The sequence below is a fragment of the Pleurodeles waltl genome, chromosome 3_2, assembly GCF_031143425.1.
Source record: "Pleurodeles waltl isolate 20211129_DDA chromosome 3_2, aPleWal1.hap1.20221129, whole genome shotgun sequence".
Classification (NCBI taxonomy): Eukaryota; Metazoa; Chordata; class Amphibia; order Caudata; family Salamandridae; genus Pleurodeles; species Pleurodeles waltl.
Window position 1 is genome coordinate 81,887,214 of NC_090441.1, and position 18,454 is coordinate 81,905,667.

The window sequence follows — 18,454 nt, forward strand, 5'->3', positions numbered from 1 at the left end:
TAGAACTCGTATGTCTTAAGTTGGCATGAGTCGCGAACTAGCTATGTAACTCTCATTTAAAGCGTATTTTTCTGCTTCTTCTGTGTGCGGACTCGCAAATGACCATGACCCAGCTATTGTTCTTTCTGTACTAGTTCGAAACATAAAGGAATCTTCTCATCCGCATGCTAGCAGCTTTTAGTATAAAGTTATGTGCTTCGAAACATTAATGGACACTTCCAAGGACAATGAGACGAGGGGAAGAGAACTTTTGACCTGAGACGTGTGCCAAGATGGTGAAGTAACCCCGGACGTACCACCTACGAAAATGCTGATTATGAAGACCAATTGAAAGACAAGTTAATATCAAGAAATGACAAATGCATTACTTAATGTATAATTTGATTGGTTACCAATAATGGGGTGTAGTTACTAACCAATAGAATTTTGGGGGAATGTATTACGAAAAGGGGATAAAAACTCATGACACAAGAGACGAGATGCATTAGGTAGGGAATGATACTGATTGCATCCAGAAACTCTGTCACTCTATTTGGTGATTTGAGACTTAGACAAAATTATCCTAGCCCATAGACTGCCCTATTACACTTTCCTTTTTATGAGGAGAGTGTCCCTTGCTTTTAATTTAGATAGATTGACGGTGAACTATCTGATGTCCTGAAGACGAAGACTGATCCTGTATGCTGACCTATCTCGAGGAGGGTAATTATTAATGCTAACGAAATCTATATGCCTTTCTTTCAACTGCTGTATGTTTAATTAGGTATCTTAGTTAGATGTTTTTCCAAATTGATGTTCTAAATTGTTTTGCATGAAGCCCAACATGCTAATGCTAATTTGAGGTTAGATGAGGTATTCATTTGACGGACGGAGCTGACGTGACTGACATGTAGCTATGCTGAACTGATATTCTATTGTTTATCATGCACTATGGTCTATTCTCTGCTAACGTATCTATCCTATGATTCTGATCATCGCATTGTTGAAAGTTCATCATAATTGCCACTTTGTGATTATGCTTTTATGCTTCTTGGTTTTGAGATTAATACGTTTATTATTAGATTGTAATCAATAGGGAATAAATTCACAAATCTACCTTTAAGGTGTGGTTATTTGAGTCTGAGAACAAATGAATGCGCCAAAGATTCATTAATGGTTATTGTGAAATATATTTTGATGTTTGGTAATCTCGTCTTACGGAGACTCACCACTGGGTCCAAAGGTTCATCGACCTAAAACGAGTCCTGATGTGTATAAATTGACATAGACGGACGCGTTAACAAAGCTATATGCGAGACACCCGGTACGTTCCTCATCTAGCTCAAGCCTGTTCATAAAATAACATTCTTCAGTCACTGCTACCTGCCTAGCACGATCCCACACACAGAACAGACTCCTGGTCAGTCGTATTCCAGCCGTGCAAACTTACATGCAGAACGGACTCCTCGTCCTTGCACAATTGTCAGAGTGATGTCTTGCGTCTTCACGTTTTTCCCCTCGTCTGGCGCACAGTTTACAATCTGACGTCCTGCGTTCTCACGTTTCTCTTCTTTTCAGACATAGGGCCTCCCTCATTCAGTGAATTCCAAGAGGTCACCATCATTGTAACGGGATACATCGTTTTGGAACTAATTTGAGCGCAGACTGCCCAACACATGTTCTCCTAAGTGAGTATCCTTCATATAAGTTCACTGTAACTTTTACATTTTCTGTTTTTTTTATTTTTTTTTATTTGTATTGTCTTATATTATTTTCATTTTATTTCCTTGGAGGATTTAACTGGTTTTTTAACCTTGTGCACAGATTCCTACATATTTCACCTAATTAACCAATATGTGTGCACAAAGTTTTTCTCTTCCTCCTCCACAAGCGTTTCGGCCTGCAGGCAGTGTTCCTTTTGTGAAATGGTTGGAATAGAAAGTGTATTTTCTTATTATATTGATATTCAAGGGGATTCGCTACTGGAACAGAAAAAAACGCATCTTTCTACATTGCGTAGGTCCAGAAAGACTAAAGACCTACAATCAAATGACTAAGGATACAGGAGGAGATTGGGACAGAAATGTATTTGATTATGTAAATGATCCATCTATACAGGAAAGGCTGTGTGTAAATGGAGATTCTAATTTACAACATATTTTAGATATTGTCAGAAAACCAGAAATGTCCAGAAGTGCTAAAGTTGTACAAAAAGAGACCAAACAAGATGTATACATAAGTAAGGTACACAATAAAAGTCAGGGGAAAAATGATGGGAAAAACAGGAAGTAAATAAAGATAATTTGAAAGAAATCCCTAGAGAAAATCTTAGGTATTTTAGATGTGACAGTAAATCACATTTGGCTAACAACAAGTTTTGCCCTGCATTAAAACATGTGTTCAGTATGTGGCATGGTAGGACATTTTTCTAAAGTTTTCAGGAAGACAGATAAATCATAATGTTCGATTTGTAGATGAAGGATTCAACAATGATGATTTCCAGTCATTTGACAGGAGAGAAAATGTCAAATGTGTACTGAATATTAAAGGAATTGAAGACAAAATTGTAAATGTGGATAATGACAAGATCAAGAAGAAACCTGTATGTGACATGACAATTGGTGGAGTTGAGATTCAAATGTATGCTGATTCAGGTTCCCCTTACTCTATTATAAATGAGAGGATTTGGTATGACAAATTTGTGGAACAATTTGGTAATACGTTAGACAGTCCTGATATTTCCCCTTTTCTTGAGAAAGAATCAAATTATTGGGTTTTTGCAAACTTCTGTTTAAATTAAAAGACAGAACAAGTTTGTGTAAATTGTGTGTTGCCAGGAAAGGTCCCCCAGCTAAAGGAGGGCAAGACCAAGGAGAGCTTGGCATTATTCTGAAACCCCAATAGTCCTGAACCAGTTATGGTAATTGATGAGTATAGCACGTGTGGTGTCTATTCGATTCTATGCTGTATTTCAGAATGTAATGTTGTTTGAAGTAGAGCAGTTACTCTCAGCTCTTGTAGCAATAGGACGTGTATTTAGAGTGGTGCCTATTTCAATAAATTTTCTACTCAACTTTCACTGGTGGACTTCTACTTTACAGGGGTCCTTCAAATGGCATTCCATTGTAACATTTAAATGTTGCCATCTCTTATTGAAGTGCTTGATAGAGTACCCACAACCACCTCAATTCTTCAGCTGGTTCTTTAATATTGGACTATGCCAAGGACCACACACTGCTTCAATTTATTTTTGCACCCTTGTGATTTCTTGACTATTGGGTGCAAATGTAGCTACCAAGGGGCTCAGTTCTTCCTACTCCAAAGACTGCATAGGATCTACAAAAAAGGCAACAAGGAATCTTTTACACTTTCCTCCATGGGAATGCTTTACACTTGTAGTTGAAGCATTACACTGATTCCTAGTCCCGTTGCCAAATATTCAGCCTTTGACATACTAAGTGTTGGCCCCAGGCCATCTTGAATGTATTGCAATTGCATTTTGTAGGGCTTGCTACCGTGGCGAGGCACTGAAGTGCTTTATGGCAAGTCGCTTGCTCCCCCGAGAGCCAAAAGTTAGTGTTCAGTCCATTGGTTTTTGAGGTTAGTCTTGCATGCGTAATGACACCAAGCCATGCATTTACTCAAGTTCCTTTGTGGTACATTAACGGGAGTGATCATTGGAGGGGGCTGTGAGAGAAGTAAATATTGTTATTGTCTTTAAAAATAGAGCTTAAGAAAGACAGAGATTCAAGAATTGTTTTTTTATACAGAAGAGGCATGTACAAAGTAGAAGTGCCACTGAGGTGTATTAAAACAAATAAGGTCGGGAAAATGTAAAAGTTGAACTCAATGTCAATTTCTCATGCAGGATTTTAAGGAATATAGGAAGTGGACAGTTTTGTGGTAGCATGCACTCTATGATGTAAACAGTTTAAAAAATTTAAATTACACACACAGCAACACAACCGATTCAGAAAGGAGGCTCCCAATGTTTCGAGAAAAAAATGTTTTTTTAGTTGTCTACCACCTAAAATTGTCTATAATGCCCTTCTTCCAAATGTTGGCATGTATGCACGCGCAACTATCTCTCACTCCACTTTAATCCACTACGGATATTAGCGGAGTGACAAAATGCAGCGACACGAGAAGCGCAAACCACATGCATCAAGTGCAACATCAGAATATTTCCCACAGGCCAGAAGTGAGAGTAATGTCTTTAGTCCTTTTTTTATGTCTGACCTGTACCGGTTTTTGCTCCTCAAAATCTGGTCACCCTACTCAGGCCATACTGCATGTCCTTTAGTGAGGGGGACGGAGCGCTACATAACTGCGACTGCAATGCAGTACAAATGAAACACCGGCCCTCGCCCTCCCTTTCAAGGCCTTGGAACAGCCCTCCCTCCCTGTGCTGAAGGTGTCAAAGTCCAGCAGACGGAGTAGAATGAGACGCGGGTCAAGGCCTCCATTACAAAGCTGAAATTCACAGCAGACGTCACCGTTCCATCTTGTCGGCAAGAGGTGAGGGGTTCCGTGTATACCTGGATGGGGGGGACCCCATGCAAACTGACCAGTTACTCAACATTTTGCTTCCACAATTGAGAAGTAATAGTGAGCAAGGCGGTAAGAGTAAATGAATATGGCCCAGTAGGTGGCGCTGTGTGTAAGCTAATAGGTCTTCTGTGGGAACAGCTGTTTCTGAAATTTCATGGTTGAAAATCTTGACTTCTTCGCAGCGCTAATACGTGTCTCGGTATCTTGGGTGACACATCAGTTGCCCTGTCCTGGATTTCCAGCCAACAGCAGGTGCATCCTGGGACTTGTAGTTTTACTTTTAACAGTGTGTTAAGTACTGGCCAAACTCCCAAAAGCGCTATAAGTTAAAAAGTCAGGCTATCCTGCTGGTGACATGGAGCCACTTGACGGTAGCACGAGAGCTGTGGATACTGAATGGTTAATATGATGGTGTCCACGTGTGTAGTCATCTGACCTGGTGCTATGTGATGTCATTTCCTATTTGTAAGTGTTTGCTGCTTGCTCGGCAGCATTGCAGCAAGGAAGTGCAGCTAAGAAACAAATGGAGGACTAAATGCTTTGCAGGGATATAAAAGGTGAGCGAGGGCTCGGTATCCAAAACACACCGCAGTCAGAAGGAATCTGACAGCCAGAGAAGAAAAGTGGAGTGTTTGTGGATGTCGCTGTCACTGTCGGTTGTCATTGGTTTTTCTGAGATGCTCAGCGCTAGTGCTTGCTGTCACCTGTAACCGAAATAGCATGGGCAATAGAAAGCGCGCGCTACCATCAGTCCCAGATACATTATTCTACTGAGAAAAGCTAAAGTGCATGGTCCTATTTTCCATGAGAGATCTTGTTCTCGCTATGACTGCAGGCAGACGTCAGTCCATCAGAAGGCAAGTGCGCGTGGGCATGTAATAATTGAAATAGCAAACTATTGGGATAAGTGGGTGCTCGTATCTGACTGTAAGACAGATAGCTACCAGTAAAAGTACTTGGTGGGGATTTGTCTCTGAGACTTGCAGGATGTCATGATTACAATGGATGCTGGTCTCTAACACCTGCGCAGCGGAATGAGGAGCCAAAGGGGTTGTTGGTGTCTATTCACGGGACATAAATGTATCATTATACAAGCATTGCAACCAGATCCAGTTGATGCTAGATTCAGCTAACGTGTTCATTCATACAGATGTTCCTGTGACAGAATGCATGTGGTATGTGTGTGGCGTGGGGCACCAGGTCTTAAGTGAAAATGCACGTGAGGATCTGTCCATTACACAGCAGATTGTCACTAAAGGTGCGTGTGTACACATTTGTTTCTGGGGTATCCCATTTACAAAAAGTGCTTCATGGTTTTTAAGAATCCAGATCACAAGTTTAAGGGTAAGGTGCGGTTGGTGCATGATTTAGCAGGTTGTCAGTTAAAGTGCTTGTTAGTATTTGTCGCAAAAAAAACGGTGTGTGAGTAAAGGTAAGTGTTAGAGTCTGCCCAGAGGTAACAGGTTATTATTAAAACTGCATGCTAGTACTTGCCCCATAAGTTGCATGTTCTCTGCAAAATACATGCATCAGTCCCTGTGGCATCATAGTCTTAATAAGAGGGATGCACTTTCAGATCCTCAGATTGCGGATTATCCTTAACTGTGAATGCTGCTGGTACTGATTCATGAGATTGCAGATTATTCATAAATGTGAAGCCTTGGATATCTCTCTCTCTCGCAGATAACAGGTTATCAGTAGGTGTGCGGACTGATAGCTGCCCCTGCGACAGAAGGCTGGCTATCCCTAGAACAGCAGACTGTCAGTCTAGGTACTTGCTGGCATTTGCTCCTTGACATTAGCCTGTTAGTAGAAGTATGTGCTGGTATTCCTCCTTGAAGCATACAGTAGAAGTGCTAGTATCTGTCCTTGAAGCATATAGTAGAAGTGGTAGTATCTGCCCTTGAGGCAGCAGGCTAATAGTGGAAGTGCATGCCGTTATCTGTCCTAGATGCAGCAGACTAATATTAGAAGTACACACCTATATCTGTCCTTGAGGCATATAGGTGAAGTGCTGGTATCTGTTCTTGGGGCAGCAGGCTAATATTAAAAGTGCTAATATATGTCCTTGGGGCAGCAACCTAATAGTACAAGTGCTGGTATCTGCCTCAGGGGCAGCAGACTGATAGTACAAGTGATAGTATCTGCCTCAGGGGCAGCAGGCTAATAGTAAAAGTTAATGCTCAGGGATCTGGAATTCCTATGGCCCTGGGACATATTTTTTGGTGTCAAGTGCAACAAGTTTTTATGTTTATTTTGTCCTTAGGATAAGTAGGCCCAACCCCATGCACCACAAGATGTGGGGGTGCCGGTTTACAGAGAAGGGAACTGTCTGCATTTGAGGTAATATGTGTGTCCATATGTTAATGGTGTTTGAACTTGAATTTATGGTTCATTAATGAAAAGCCTTCATTATTAACACTTTAAGGTCACACTGCACTACTGACAGTGGTGCCAGTAAAAAACAAGCATTTGCAATGCAACGGGTCTCGTATTTGCTCGAGTTAGAGCTAATAACATTGTAAAATCCTAACCGGACTTTTCTTGCACATAAATTGAAAAAAAAACTGATTGCGCTATGTAAAACCCAGCGCGATTGCGCTGATATTGAAACCCAAAAAAACAAGCGTGATCGCGCTATGTAAAACCCAGCGCGATTGCACTGCATTGAAAATAAAAAGATAAAGTAGTGCAGAAACCAGGCTGAAAACATTGAGCCGCGTATGTTTTCAGTAGTTGGCAGGTACGCCCGAGGAGGGCTATACACCAGAAAAGGCATGACATATGCATGCCTTCCACTAATGAAATCAAGCGGATTTTAAAAGGCAAGCCTACGAACCAATGAAAATGACAGGTGAGACATGTGCTTGGTTAAAAGCCCAAAGAGAGATTACAACAGGGACCAGCTTGTGCGCTCGACCATAAAAAAGTGTACACAAGTTTGAAAAGTTTAACAATATGAGGATACCTGTAATGCTCCCAGAATGCTCTCTGATTAGATGCAAATGTTTGCAAAAGCTTGTAAGCAAGAGAGATTATTCTTTGCTTTCAAATTAAATGTTCAGAAAAAAATGTAAGTAGGAAAAAAATGTTTAGCTACTATGAAATTTTAAGTGCTATTTCTTTGAAGCGTCATTTAGTAAATTGTGTTGATGCATGCTAGTGTTTCCAAAAAATATACCTAATAGAAAATCAGTGTAACCATTTTCAACAAGATTATGGGAACTATGGAAATAAACAAGCACTGGCAAAGCCAACCTATCTGACATTTTTTTAGTCTTTTGGTTTCATCAATGAGTGTCTTGTTTTCACATGGCTTTTGTAAGACTTTATTGTTGTGGGAACCGCCAGGCTTTCACCATTGTAAAAAAAAAAAAAACTCTGGCAAAAAGAATAGATGGTTTTGGTCTCAAAAACCACACATTACCACCAGTGCCGTAGCGAAGGCCCTGAAGCCCTCCTCCAGGGGCCCCCTCAGCACAGCACCTGTCCTGAGTGAATCTGGAGGGGGACCCCCTTCAGTTTTGTTGTGCCACTGATTGCCGCAGTAGTTCCTGAACAAAACTTTATCTGTGCCAATGTGCTCCTTGTGGAACAGGAGAATGTGATCACTCACACAGTAAAGCCAGCCGAAAGATAGAGAGAGAAATACATGTTTAATAAAAACAAAATGTCTTTGTTAATGCGAGGCCTAATTAGGGACCCAATTCTTAAAGAAGGTCTCAAAAGTGCAACTATGGTACATGTCTTTGAATTAGTGGCTTTTATGAATTTGCAAGAACTTACAAAAGTAGACCAGGGAATTTTACTCCTAGAAAATAATTGTGAACTGTTTTTTAGCAAAAGCAAATATGCATGTGTAGATTTGCCCATGTGAAAATCTATTGAGCTTTTACAAGTTCACTTTCCCTCCAACCACTTATTTCCAAACCCTGGAAGAACTTCTGATTCTGCTATTGTCGGGAGTAAATTTCCAACCTATCTCATTATGGGAAAAGATTAGAGAAGAGCTGGTGAAAATCCTTAAAACATGCAAGTTAGTAGGTTTGCAGACTCCAAGGCATTCCTGGAACAATTGCCTACTGCTTTCTCTAGCCCCAGTATGTGGATCTGCGGAATGGTGGCAAAATAAGGAAATTGCTGTAGTAGGGATAGAAATTGCAAGCATTCAAGACCTACTATAGTAGGTAGTATCCCTGGCGTAATCAGAGAGGACATTATTAGAGCTCTTACATAATGAGATTGCTGCCATAATTTGTCACCGCACTACATGGCACCAAAGGGACACGTAGATTTTTTTTTACAGAACAAGTTGAGTTAAGAAGCAACCTGTCCCATGGACAAGTAGATATTTTATTAAATTCCACACCCCTGATGCTGGTATCTGTCCTATGCTAATAGAAGTATATGTGGTATTTCTCCTTGAGGCAGCAGGCTAATAATAGTAGCATATGTGGTATCTGCCCTTGAGGCAGCAGGCTAATAGTAGAAGTACATGCCTGTAGCTGTCCTTAAGACCTTAGGCTAATAGTAAAGATACAAGTTTAAATACAAGCTGGTAGCTATCCCCCAAACAGCAGGGTATCAATAAAGGTGAATGCTCAACATCTATCAGTTGTGCTTAGTTGTTGTATCGATAAAGTCAGTAGGTTATCGATAAAGGAAAACACTGATATCTGTCCCTATGCTATTAGGGTGAATCCAGAACAGTAACTTAATAAGCACAAAGTTCACCAAGAAGGCATCTTGGCTCTAAGCAACAACACCTGAAAGACTTGCAGCAGAATCACAGCTTACATAGCAGAAAAGATGGGGCTTGAGAGCTTTTCTGAAAGAAGCATGACCAATGATGGATTGTGAAATGAATAAAGTTGGAAGATCATACTAGAGTTTTGGACCAGTCAAAGGGAGTTCTCTCCCATAGACTTCAGTTTCCTAATGCAAGGTGTAGTAAAATATAACTAATGGAACGGTGAGCTCTCGATGGCTAATGTTTCTTAAAGATAAAAGCAAGTGACAATTTCTCAGTGCCATAAAAAAAAAAAAAATTATGCATGAGATCTTAAATCCCACTCTCCTCTTAACAGGGATCCAAGTCAGGGCAATTCAGGCCTGCAAAATGTGAGCCGATCTTTTTAAGCCGCACACTAATCACACTGCAAAATTTTGACTTCTTTGTATTTGTGACAGTGCAAACTACGGAAGCTTTTGATGGAGCAAGATGAAAAAAAATCTATCCTAGAAAATAAGCAGACTGACACCACTCGTGCCTGGTGCTGAATAGGAAGGAAAGGCAATAGCTTAGGGTATAAAAAGCAGAATGACATGACTGAACTATTCAGGGATTCTAAAGATAAGTAGGAGTCTAATTCTATTCCAAGTCATTTGATCTTAGATGACAGAGAAAATGTTCCATCAGTGAACCTGACCAAAAAGAATCCTGTCTATCTCTCTGTGTTGTGTCCAACCAGTACATACTCGGTTTTACTGCTGTTCAATAGTAGGAAGTTAGAAGACGTCCAGTTCTGAACCACAGGGAGATGCATTTTTCTTTTACCAGCCTTGTTGGATGTTAACTGGTCCATCCAGACAATCAATGGAGTATAATCAGCATAGGAGATGGCAGAACATCCATTTGCTCCAACAAGTTGAAGCACCTTAGATGTTAAACAACATAGGTGATAGAGTGGAGCCCTAAGACCCTCTACAGCTGACCACCTGCACCTTAGAAAGAAATGAGAGCATCGCAGTCCTGAAATAAGCAAACCAGAATGGCACTCACCATCCAGTCCCACCTTCTTGATGCCTTTCAACAACGCATTACTGCCCACGGTATGAAATCACACAGACAAGTCCAGCAACAGCTCAGCAGAGTCTTCCTGGTCCACAATTAACCTTAACCTTAGCCCATTTAGGGCTAGCAGAAAGGCTGTTTCTGTGCCTTTTCCTTCCCGGAAACTTAGGGTGGATATTTATGAGCCCCTTGCACTGCTGTTGCGTCACTTTTTGTTGTTTAATTGCGGCACGGATCTTGAACTCATATCTATGAGGCCATGAAAAGTGATTTTGTGTGGCTTTTCATGGCCTTATAGATATGGAGTAAGGCAAGGAAGCACAAATCGCTTTTTTGACCTACTCTGCGCAAGGCGTTCATGGGCGTTGCTGTGGGTGTTCCCATCCAACACCCATGGTTATTTGACACATCCCCAGATTTACAAGAGCTTGTAAACTTGGGGATGTGCCAAAACCTTACGTCTCCCAGGGAAGGCTCAACTAGGAGCCTTATTTTTTCCTCTTTCCATGTGTGGTGCATTCTGTAGAACACATAGAAAGAGGAAAACACCTCCCAGGATTGTTTTTGTATAGGAAGTTGTCCCATCCTGCACAAAAACAATCCTGCATGCAACACAGGCACCCTTGCACCATGGTGCAAGTGTACCTGCGTTGGCGCAACGCTGCCAAAACAGCGCCAGCATGGTGGATAAACAGGAATGCGCCATATGCCATAGATACGGTGCATTCCTGCCCTTTAAATGGGTAGATACTGTCCTTTACTGAGTTCCTGCACTTCTTTAGTTTGAAGAGGAGAGTACTGGCACTTTTCAGCACTACTGCAATACATTACAATGGATGAGTTTTGGCACTTCTGAATAGCAAACAGGCACTCTATATAGAGAGTACCTGTACTTCTATATTTTCATTTAAAGCACTGGACACAGGGCAGCGCTGTCTTGTGTCAGAAGCCCATAAACATGAGCCCCAGTCACCAGGACGCCAGCCCAGAATTGTCCCAGCTTTGTTAGTCATGAGTTTGTCTCAAATCTGTTCTCAGGTCGAAGTGTGTTTTTTCTGTGCACAAACTGGAACCTCCTGATAAAGGGTACTTGCTACTCGAAATGAACAGAGGCATTACTTAATGAGAAGGAAGTGCCTGATGAAAAATGAATTGTTAATTTCTTTTCATGGAAAGTTCTTTCTAACGATGAAAATCAGCGTTAAAGACATCAAAGCTGAAAGAAGGATGCAAAATTGAGTTCAAGTCGTTTAGTAAAAAAGGACAAACCATAATTACACATTGTCGAGCTCCTCATGTATATTGTTGGGTACAGGGAACACTGCGCAAATGTCTGCGCTGTGCTAATGGCTGGGCCCTGTTGTGCCTCGTCAGCGAGGTGTGGCTGCAGTCCTGTGGCACGTTGGAAGCCGCCCCATACCACTGCATTGTAAACGCCTTCCTTTCTATCAACCACAGTTCTGATGGCTCTATATTTTCCATGAAAGCAGGAAAAAAACAGTTGATGGCCCTTGAGGCAAATCAGGTAGCCACACAATGTGTCTCCCACGCCCACCATTGTCTCATTGTTTAGTTTTACTGAGGATCCCACCTCACAGTGGGAGAAAATTCAGCGGGTGATGGCCTGAATGAACTCAGTAACTCCACGACCCCTGGGTGCAAGAGGGGTTTCATTTCACTGAATTTTATATCTAGGCCCAAACAAGGGTTTGTAGGCGAAAACATTCCTCTGCAGCTGAGCACATGCCTGGTTGACTAGTTATCTGTACATATTCACTATGACTGTAGTGTGTTCTTGCATCTAATCGCATTTCCTAAAATGTGTGCAGTAATTGGCATCGGCTGTGCAAGCCTGCTTCCCACACAACAGTACCACATAGGCAGGAGCAGAGCAAGCTTCCTTCGAATACACTGAAAGGATGCAGTACCAGTGAAAAACACTGGTGCACAAATGTACACACATAAGGAGGCTCACATCGGCCCTTTTCATCCCCACCATCACCCAGATATAGTGGAAGCCGCAGCAGTGCACACTTTGCTTGCACATATTGTGCACCTCTGCAGCATGAGTCTTTCTCATGCACATTTACAGCAAAGACAGCAGCAGTCTGACGTGATGGACTGTCCCTCTCATCAGGTGAGAGCAGCACATAGGCCTCACCACCAGTGGCGGCTGGTGATTTTAAAAGTGGTAGGGCAGAAACCGTTGAGTTGAATATAAATTGTGAGTGAGCTCGAATCAAAAACACTGGAGAGGGGTGTTTTGGTGTGACTTGAACTGTGATCTACCTAATAGATTCTTGGGTACATCACAGAGAATGTCTGCAGCCAGGCAACAAGGGTAGTTGGAATAAGGCGCTGGAGGAGCAGGCTATGTTGTGGTAGCTATTTCTGACAAACTTGAAGTTTTAATGAAAATGCCTGGAACATGAACTGAGCATTGCATTGTTTCTTAACAAGTTGGCGACGAGGGGAAACCAACTACATCAGGACAAAGGACTCAGCTTTGTGAAGCTTTAATTGCATTCTGGTCACCAACCGGTGAGTTAAATTATGTTTGAAAAAGCACTGAAACAGTAAAAAGACTGTCAAAACCATAAGAATAGAAAAGGGACAACAATGAATTACATGTACCAGTGGGTACAAAACAAACAGCAAATGAAACAGTAAAAAAGACTGCCAAATCAAAGGAATATAAAGGGACATCAGTAATATGCCAAATTTGAACCATTTTGATGTGACTAAAAGAACCATTCTCACAACTGATGCAAGTCTCAAAGCGTTAGGTGCAGTTTTGAGCCAGGTAGACAATGGGGAAGAGAAGGTGATTGCGTTTGCCTCTCGTTCTCTGAAAGGAGCGTAAGAGAAGTATTCCGTCATTGAACAAGAGGCACTTGCTTGTGTGTGGGCCATTCATCATTTTAAGTGCTTTTTGTGGGGCCTACCTTTTACACTAAGGTCAGATCATAAGCTATTAGTGCAAATTTTCACATGTAAGGGGTCTGACAAGGCCACTCCCAGAATTAAAAGATGGTTGGAGAGTGTGCTGGAGTTTAACTTCAAGATTGAATACTTACCCGGACTGAGGAATGCCACTGCAGACTGTTTGTCTAGATTACCTGTTGAAGGAGATCACTCAATGGAGCAGAGTGCTTCGGTGTTGTGGGTGATGGAGTCAGCTTTATCTCAGGAGGAGTGGTGTCGAGAAAGTGAGAAGGATGCTGTTTTAGCAGATATAAAGTGCATGATAGTGAATGATCGGAAGGCCTTATCGGAAGGATTTGAATATGGAAGTACAAAAGTTTTGGGGAGTGAGAGATGAATTGCGCATTTTGGATGATCAAGTGCTTAAAGGTGACCGTGTGGTTCCACCAGAAGGGTTGAGAGATAAAATAATGAATCTCGCACATGAAGGACATTTAGGCAGGAATCTTACTAAAGCCAGATTACGAGAAAAATATTGGTGGCCTGGGCTTGACAAGGAAACAGAAAATGTAGTGAGAGATTGTTGGTTGTTTGCCAACAGTGATAAAACCAAAGTGGTGAGAGTAGCACCCTTATCTCTGACGGAAGTGCCTGAGGAACCTTGGTCCACCCTTGGATTGGATATAGCGGGGCCTTTCAATTTGCTAAACCTGAATAAGAGATAGGTATTGGTTCTGGTGGACTATAAGTCTAAGTGGGTGTACGCTAGTTGTGTTGGATCAATTACTACTAAGACTGTGATAGAGTTCTTGTAGGATGTGTTAGTTCTGGAGGGCATTCCCAAAGTGATTGTCACAGATAATGGGGTGCAATTTGTTTCTGATGAAATGAAAACATTTTTGATGGATTTGTCAATTGAACATCAGCGTACAGCACTTTATGCTCCACAAGCCAATGGTCTTGTTGAAAAAATTAATGGACTTATAAGAGATTGTGCTCAGTTAGCCATGACAAATAGAGGAGAGTTCAGAAATATTTTGAGGGATAAGCTGTGGGCCCATCGCACTGCTCCACATTTTTTGACAAAGGAATCTCCGTTTGAGTGTTTGAGAGGACGAGTGGCAGGGTCTAAGTTGTCCCTCAAGTGGTTAGGATGCTATGGTAATGGGGAGAGTGTGGATGGCCACAGAGTCCGTGTACATCAGTGGCGGTATATAGAAAGATTTGATAACTAGCATGGTGCAGTGGTCAGGAACTGGAAAGTAGGAGAGTTGGTGTTTGTAAAGAAACCTAGGTGGTCATGCAAAGGGGAGTCTAAATGTATACGACCATATTGCATTAAGGAACTTAAGAAGAATGTAGTGATCCTAGAGAATGGAGAAGTTTGGAGCATGTCTAGACTGTCTAGGTGTGATTGGAATACTAAATTGGTGGAAGCCAAACTGTGTGCTGATGAGCTGGGAGACAGTGGAGTAACCTTACAGCATCATAATTCTGTTTTGTCACCCAGGGAAGTTCACACTTGAAGGAGGCCAGAGTATCTCAAAGACTGTATGTGATCATGGTTTTCCACATTGTGTTGTACTTTTATATTTTACACAAAGTATGTGAGTAATGTTTTCAGCCTATTGTATTGTTGTAAATTTAGTGTCCTTATTATACATTTTTGTTAAGTATTCGTTTGGGGGGAGGATGTGTTGTGGTGTGACTTTAACTGTGATGTACCTAATGGAGTCTTGGGTACATCACAGAGAATATCTGCAACGAGGCAACAAGGGGAGTTGGAAGAAGGCAACAGGAGGAGCAGGCTCTGTTGTGGTGGCTATTTCCTACAAACTTGAAGTTTAATGAAACTGCCTGGAACATGACCTGAGAATCACACTGTTTCTTAACAAAGGGCATGCATGAAGGGGTTCTTCCCTTGCAAGAACATTTGAGAATAAATGGTTGCAAATGATGCATTTTCAACATATTTTGCAAGGAAGCTTGCTAAAATGTATTGGGGAAAAAGATGCATATAGACGTGCAAAAACTCATTGCTCTCCCTGCACACGCAGACACATCACTCACCCTGCAATCACAGATCCACACTGGTGTACCCACTCTACAATCACACAAGCATGCTGTTTACACTGCAAGATACTAGCCGCCCACGGCCTGTCACTTGTAGGTTTGCCACCAGACTGGTTTTCTACCATCATGATCATTATTGTAAAGTCTAGGTTGGTAGAAGCTTTAAGAAAATCACTGTTAGTCAGTATTTTTCCTCTGTATATACTTCAAACAGTAAAAGGAAGAAAACACTTTGAAATGTGCTCTAGAGCGGCGCAAATTATATGTGACTGAGTAAAGTATGAACATGGAGTACTTTACATTCAAAATCAGGGAAGGGGGTACGGTCGACATAGTAAATAGTTAGATGGCCCACTGACACCGGGCCAACTTTAAATTTTGATTTCATCCTTGACAGGTCGATATTACATTACTTTTCGTAATAGCACCACAGTTTCCTACAGCAAACCTTAGGTGCTACATAAACCTGTCGGTCAAGGATGCTTTGTTTCTGACACTCAGAGCAAGTCCTACTACCAGTCCTCAATATAGACAGTGAAAAAGCACTAGGATGCTATACCAGTGGCAGATAGCGCTACAAATATGATCATCAGTGATTGGGGGATACTTTTTTGGGTGGGCTGAGGGTAGACAAACAGGGTTAGTCTACCAAGGAAGAGAGTAAAACCAGTCTGATTTGTTTTTTGTGTGTGGAGAGTGAAAGAAACAATACCAGATGTGGCACAGAAGTCAAACTTGGCCAAGCAAAGCAGGGGCTGGTCTGTGGACCCCTTAGCCTGACCTCATGCAAGGAGACATGTTTTTAGGCCAACAAACCCACAATGAAGGAAAGGGGCACTCCAGACAAGAATGCAAGTTCCGAATCCACACGCACCACGTCTCCATTACAGCCCCCTACGTATAGCCCTTGACACGTCAGTTCCTTCTCCTCTGTTGCCTGTTGCTCCCCTTTACCCCCTAGGTCTCCACCATAGTCACTACGTGACCGCTTCAGATGTAAAAGCCAACTTCACCACTTTTTCTGCTTGTGAATGACGTTAATGATATTTGCTATAGAACAACACACGGAGCAAACGTCTTTCACGCTGTTTTCGTAGCTTACTAATTAAGTAGATAAAATGCATTTCCGCCACTTCAAATGTGCCAAATGCGGCAAAAAATCCGTTTTCATTGAATAGATAGCAACATGGAGCAAATAAGTAGAATAAGTGAAAATGTTTTTGTGGATGAGGATTTGTTTGTTAAACTATCTGACCCACTTAAAATGAGTTAGTCACTCACCGATCTGTTGCTGGAAATCATTCTTTGTGACTTCATTCAGGCTGGCCCGCACCAAAGCTGGTTGAAGGCTCCAGTGGAAATACGCATTCTATGAATCTTCATGCCCTAGGGCTGCCTGCCCGCCTTAATGCAAGCCGTGGTCCGACTCCTGGAGAGGTGAATGCCAATGTCACTTGTAATCAAAACCAATCCTGATGCTGCTTTCATGTTATTTGTATTATTGAAAAAGCATGACAACAGCACCTGGATTGGATGGGGCAGGCAGACACAGCGCTCATATAGAGACTAGGAGACTGCGTCTGTTTTCTCCTGGCTAACAGCACACCGCCAATTGCCGAGAAGCACGCATGGCGGTTTGGCTGTAGCAAACAAAACGGCCAGACTGACAAGCGCACTTCATATCACTGCGAACATCAGGCTGACTGGCAATCATTATGCTTGGACCAGCACATGTTACATCATCTAGTGTGGCCTGGTGATTGGCTGAGCCATAAGTAAATAAATTTACCTACAGCTGCAAATATTTATATAATTTGGTATGCAGCGGCTGGCACAAGGGAGTCAGCGCCCCTGGTGCTCCTATGGACGATCTGCCAAGCTCACCACACTTGTAGTAGTGGTGACAAAGGCCTGAAGGGGTGCTTTTAGGAGCAGAAGATGAGCTGTTAATGTGAATCAGCTGGCCCTTCTTACACCTTTAGGTACTGTGACATGATGATGTCTTTGAATGTACTAACATACCCCACAAATCCCTTCTATAACACCACTGCCATAGTTTCTCTTTAGTGGCGCTAAACCGCCTCACCAATTGACGTTTTGATGTAGTGGCACTAAAGTACCACAATGGCAAAATGTGACAGTAGAGTGTGCCATTTTGTTGATGCTTAATATCTTTCTTCCAATGTCAGATGTGGCTAATTCATCATGTCCTATTATATTTTTGCACTGTGATAGCGGGGGCTTTACTTTTCACTTATAACTGCTGGATTAGGAATATCATAATAGAAACAATGCATATAAGTATAAAAACATTATTTTCATGTTCTTATACACAGGTATTTAGAAAGCTGATTGTGTACCATGTTCCTCAGACATATTTGTGTGTAAGTGAAATGCTCATAGCAAGATAGAGCACCGTATGTGAACTCTCTACTGTTTTTGTTTTTGTTTTTTTTTAAAGGTTGTAGAGCACCTCAAAAATAAACTTCATGCTGAAGTTGTCTTTTTCTGTGTTGTTTGGTGCAGGCTCCCAGTCTGCTGATGTGCATGATATTATTAAAAGTTCAACATCCTAGAGGACAAGGTGCTTTCACACCCAAATAAGTAGAAATTATGTTGAAATTGAGTTGAGATCTTTGTGAAGGTTAACAAGTGAAAAAAATAGTATCAGTCTCAGGTTGATCTGCCAAACAAGGGATGTGTAGTGGTTTTAGTTTTGGCTTTGATCTATAGATTGTGCCATTCCAGACTATTATTTGGGCTACTACTTCACCAGCCCCTCAGTCACACTCACATATCACAAATACTCTACAGCAAAGAGACACAGTTGAGATAAAGCAATCAATGGAGTGCTTAACTAAAGTCCTAGACCTCAGCCCACTTTAAGACAACACTGAATACTGGAACCTGCTAAAGGAGGAGGGGAGAAAGAAGATCAACAGGAGTAGGAGAAGAAATATTGGTTGGAGTGGCTGAGGTATCAATCAATCAATCAATAGATTTGTAAAGCGCTCCTTGTCATCCATGAGGGTATTAAGGCACTGACAGGGTCCGGTTAATTAGCCGAATAGCCAGGTGTTGTAGAACTTTCGGAACTCTAGAAATGATTTGGAGGTCCATAGATGAAAGGGT

General features: G+C 41.8%; 1 protein-coding gene across 2 annotated transcripts in view; it reads left to right on the forward strand.

Annotated features, from left to right (window-relative positions):
- Nucleotides 1-4,362: 4,362 nt before the first annotated feature.
- The window catches only part of METTL27 (methyltransferase like 27), a 60,986-nt gene continuing 46,894 nt past the window's right edge, over nt 4,363-18,454 (forward strand). Inside the window, exon 1 of one of the 2 annotated variants that reach the window (XM_069226836.1) lies at nt 4,363-4,497. The gene's annotated coding sequence lies outside the window, so the exon portion shown is untranslated. Of the gene's footprint in view, nt 4,498-4,983; nt 5,088-18,454 lie in introns of those variants that run through there. The other variant, XM_069226835.1, reaches the window with a different exon arrangement.